Raw genomic sequence first — 4,880 nt, 5'->3', positions numbered from 1 at the left:
GAAAACTGCTGCTGAGCCTGGCCTGCAGAACAGCCATACATGCTGTGTTGAAATACACACCTCCTTCCCTGCCAATCCCACAGTCAGATAGGAGGCCCCTCATTCTCTTCCTCAAAGGGAAATTTCTAGACACCAGGACTGTCACTTTATTTCTGAATGTCATCATTTCCCAGTTATTTTGGTCCTGGGATTGTTTATCGAATGTTGATGGGTTATTACTGCCTTCTGTGTGGCCTCCAGTGGCTTCCCACTCAGGGCCCCCAGTGCTGTGGCCTACCAGGCCTGTCCTTGGCACATGCTGGTAAGAGAAATATGAGACAGGCCCTCAGGGCCTTCCGTCTATAGTTGCCTTCAGTTTTATTCAAACTGGCACATGCTGTCACCTCCCTGTAGGAGCTGGGAGCAGAAAATACCTTAAGGGGTTACAAGCAAGGTGATGCTGAAGCCATCAGAATGCATCTTATTTTATTTTATTTTTTAATTTTTTTTATTTTTTTCCATTTATTTAAAAATATGGAACGCTTCACGAATTTACGTGTCATCCTTGCGCAGGGGCCATGCTAATCTTCTCTGTATCGTTCCAATTTTAGTATATGTGCTGCCGAAGCGAGCACTGCATCTTATTTTAAAAAGGAGTCTTTGGAGCTGTTCCAAGATGATATCAAACCAAATATGATCTTCATACAATTGTGAACATTTTCCTTTATGAGTAATTCAGATCTGCTTGTTTCGAGGTGGGTCAGCGTCACAGTCCTTTGTGTTTAGGATTGATGATGTAGGGCTGTCTTCTCATGTTGCTTACAAAGGGTACCAGGGACCCTCTGGTGGGAAGACAGACATCAGAGAATAGGTTTCTTTTTTTTTAACCAGTGCTTTTCTGGGTCTCTATGTTGCTTACATAGCTCTTGGGGTTGTGTGAATCCTGTTGGAAGGGCAATTAGTGACGCTAATTGTTAGAGAAGGTTTCCCTGAGTGTGGGTGAGCTCATCAAGGAGATAGAGCCTCACAGCTCCTGGTGTGGAGAGCACAAAGGTCCAGACTTTCGGTGGTTCTTGGTGTCATTTTCCAAACCCTCTGCTCTTGTCTCCAAGCTTAGCCAATGAGCTTGGCTCACAGAGAGTTGAGCTGGGACATCTGTCATGGCCTCCATCCCTCCAGCTCCACTTTCATTTCACTTTGGCAAATGAGTCCAAGAGAGAAGTGATGATAGAATGATGGCAATGGGGATAATGATGATGATGATAAATAGGCCTCGTGGTCAGTTACCACTTTATTACCACTCAGTTCCAAATCCATTGTTCATGGTCCTGCTTGTCCTATTGGAACATTTCTTCCTTTCTAGGTGCCAGACAGCACTGGATTTCTTCTCTGGTTCTTGGTGTTCTATTTTTGGACTGCTCTTAAGATAGCATCTAGACACCCACAGGTGCTCAGCTTCCAGCTAGTGGTTCCCCAACTGGCAGCATCTCATCAGAAGGGAGGTTCCCTTCTTGTGGTTTGCTACCCTGATGCCTGTTGACCAGTTGTGATCAATAGCTTCCACCCCATCCACGGTCAGCAGCCATGCCCTCTCCAGTGAGGTCTGAACCTCAACTTTGGGAAAGGGTCTGCTCCTTCAAAATTCTTTCCTTTGGTTCTGCAATGTTGTGATTTATAACAAATAAATATTTGGCTATTCCAGGGATCAAAATATATTTCTCCTATATATTTGGTCTTCACCCATCATTCCTGACTCACAGCTCCCCAAACCCTGGTTTCTTGTCTTCAATTCCTGAATTGCTTCCGAGTCATAAAGGTAAAATGGGTGTCTTGTTATGCATGACAGGCCCCTTTCAATAACTGGGTTTTTGTTAATAAGGTGACTTTCAGGAAGCACCTAAGGATGGAGGCTGTTTGCCAGGGGAACTAACAAACATTGCTTAGAAGGTTGGACTTTTCAGTCCCATCCCCTGATTTCCAGCAGCGGAGGGTGACTGAAAGTTGAACTGATTGCCAAGGGCCATGACTTAACCAGTCATGCCTGTGTAATGGTATCCGTAAAAACCTGGAAGGACGGTATTAGGAGAATTTCGGTATCGGTAAGCACGTGGAGATGTGGGGCACCTGGAGAGGGCACAGAGGCTCCATGATCTTTCCCCACACCTTGCCTTATGTGTCTGTTCCATCTGGCTCTTCTTGAGTTATATCCTTTTATGATAAACTGGTACTCTAGTAAGTAAAATGTTTCTGTGAGTTCTGTGAGCCATGCAAGCAAATTACTTGAACCCAAGGAGAGGGTTGCGGGGGCCTCTGAGTTATAGCTGGTAGGTCAGAAGCACAAGTGATAACCTGGACTTGTGATTGGGGTCTGAAGTGGTAGGGGTGGGGAACAGTCCTGTAGGACTAAGTATTAACTTCTGAAATCTGATTATATCTTCATGTAGAGAGTGTTAGAATTGAGTTGAACAGGAGGACTACCAACTGGTGTCCAAGAATTAATTGCTTGTTGGTATAGACGAAACCTAACCCCCCACATTGGGATTGAGCCTCAGAATCCCTTTAGGTCCTCTCACTTAACACCTGGGGTATTGTTTACAGTTCTCGTTTATCCTCTTTTCATAGCTAATGCCCTGTAGATAGTTAATGATTGTTTATATTAGCCTTCTCTGTCATATTACCGTGGGGTTTCTGTCTCCTTATGGGACTCTGATTGCTCCATCCTTTTACCAGATCACCTCATTGAATCCTAACAATGTCTTTCTAAGGCAAGTGTTCTCAAGAGTCCTGCTTCACCAGTGAGTAAACTAACGCCCAAATGGTATTTTTCAGCTTCCACCCTAAACTCCTGATTCTACAGTGAATGACCTGGCTCAACACACATTCTTTTCATAATTTTCTGAGAAAATCCACAAGAAGTCCTAAACCTGTCATTGTTCTGTCAGCCTCTTCTTCCTTTCTTCTAAAATTGGCACAATATTTGTCCCAGACGGCACCAAGGGCCTCTGCAAAACGTTGGAGGAGAAGAGATGCAAACGGTATTTATAATCCTGTTCAAGAGAATGAGTGAAGATAAAAACTTCTGAGCCAAGATACGAGGCTGTACCTGGCTCAGCACATCTTCCTTCAAGTTTCCCACCCCTAATGGGTCTGAGTGAGCCTTCGGGGTCCCCTGTGGTGGCCACAACCTCCAGCCAAGTGTACATTTGAGGCTCTGAGAGGGACTCTTGAGTAGGAGCCTCAGGCTGTGATCTTGGAGTCCTGGTGTCTGCCACTGCTCTCCACCCTTGTGTCACCGCGTCTCTCTTTGCATCCGGCCTCAAGTGAAATTTTCAGAGCTGCTGCTTTATCCCTTCTATTGGGTGAGGGACCCCTGGCCCACCTGTGCCTGGGTAGGCCGGCCGATGGGGCTGCACAGCCCCCGAACGGAGGAAGGAAGGGTGGGATTAAGGTCCACTGATGGCACTCAGTGGGGGCCAGGAGGGGTATGTTCCCTGGCTTTTGCTTAAGAGGGAAACAAACTGAAAGGAAACCTGGACAGGGAAAGGATATGGGTTAAATCTAATCTTTTAATGAAAGAGATCGACTTTTTTTTTCCCAAGAAGAAATTGAGTCTCTTTTGGAAGCAACAAGAGCAAGAGGTTTATTTTCTCTCCAGGGAGACATTTGGAAGCTCAGTATCTGTGTTTTCCTGGAGAGGAAGGGGGAAGCTTGAAGTATTGTAGGGCTGAAGTCATTAAAAAATACTTTCACCATGTAATGGGCAACTTGAAAATGCTGGGCTTGCCTTTCAAGCATGCAGGGAGGGGCAGACACTTCCCTCTCACTGTCAGGGCTCTGGCAGCAGGTTCCTGGGTGAGAATCCTACCCCTTGACAGGCGGGAGGCTGGTGTGTTAGGCTCTCCATTGGCTCCATGATTGGCTTTCAGGCACAGATGCAGAGCAGAGCAGAGGCCTCACCTTAAAGTCCTGCCTCGTCACTTACCAATTACATCATTTCAGGTGAATTACTTTCATGTCTTTGAGTGTTGGCTTCCCCATCTTATGGACTTCCCTGGTGGCTCAGATGGTAAAGAACCTGTCTATAATGCAGGAGACCTGAGTTCAATCCCTGGATTGGGAAGACCGCCTGGAGAAGGGAGTGGCTATCCACTCCAGTATTCTTGCCTGGAGAATTCCATGGACAGAAGAGCCTGGAGGGCTGCAGTCCACACGGTCACAAAGAGTTGGACATGACTGAGCTGAGCAACTAACACTTGCCCCATCTTATAGATTAGAAAACAGACACTCAGAGAAAGCATATCTTGCCCACCAAAGTCACACAACTACTAAGATTTAGTCCATCTATAAGCATTTGATTCAAGTATTAAGGTTGTAACCATGTTGGAACACTGCCTATCTTAGGGCCTCCAGGAGTTGAAGGACTATGTTCTAAGTAGGAGGTTAGATTAGGTCTCAAAAGAGACTTATGTCTCTAAAAAAGTCATAGAATTATTTGTAGTTCCTATTAGAACTAGAGGCTGAGCTCAAAGTAAAAGCTCAACTCAACCTGAAGTTTTTGTTTATTCTCCCAAAGCCACACAGGGCATTTCTGATGGATTTGCATACACTCTCCCTAGAATTTGGATATAGTACTTAAACAGCCCCTTTGTAGAATTCTAATGAATGAATGAAGGTCTGCACCATCTTTTAGAATCTTGACTTTCAAATACTTTCACTGACCATATTTTCACTGTTTTCTTCTTGGTCTTCAAGTAAATCATGCTCCTCCCTGCAACGTGTCAGTATGTAATGTTTAGCTCTGTGTGTTGGGGAGATAGTGTCCATGTATTTATCAAATTATATGGATTTAATTATGTAATGCAGACATAGTGCAAATGTTTCTCGAAGGAATTTGTTCTAAT

At 44.9% G+C, this 4,880-nt stretch overlaps 1 non-coding gene across 1 annotated transcript; it reads right to left on the bottom strand.

The window, feature by feature from the left end:
- Nucleotides 1–507: 507 nt before the first annotated feature.
- LOC139035820 (U6 spliceosomal RNA) lies at nucleotides 508–614 on the bottom strand. Its single transcript, XR_011488524.1, has one exon. It is a non-coding gene; the product is annotated as a U6 spliceosomal RNA (small nuclear RNA).
- Nucleotides 615–4,880: the final 4,266 nt, after the last annotated feature.

Source organism: Odocoileus virginianus, chromosome 6 (assembly GCF_023699985.2).
Source record: "Odocoileus virginianus isolate 20LAN1187 ecotype Illinois chromosome 6, Ovbor_1.2, whole genome shotgun sequence".
In the NCBI taxonomy this organism is placed as follows: Eukaryota; Metazoa; Chordata; class Mammalia; order Artiodactyla; family Cervidae; genus Odocoileus; species Odocoileus virginianus.
This window is presented reverse-complemented; position numbering and strand designations above follow the sequence as displayed.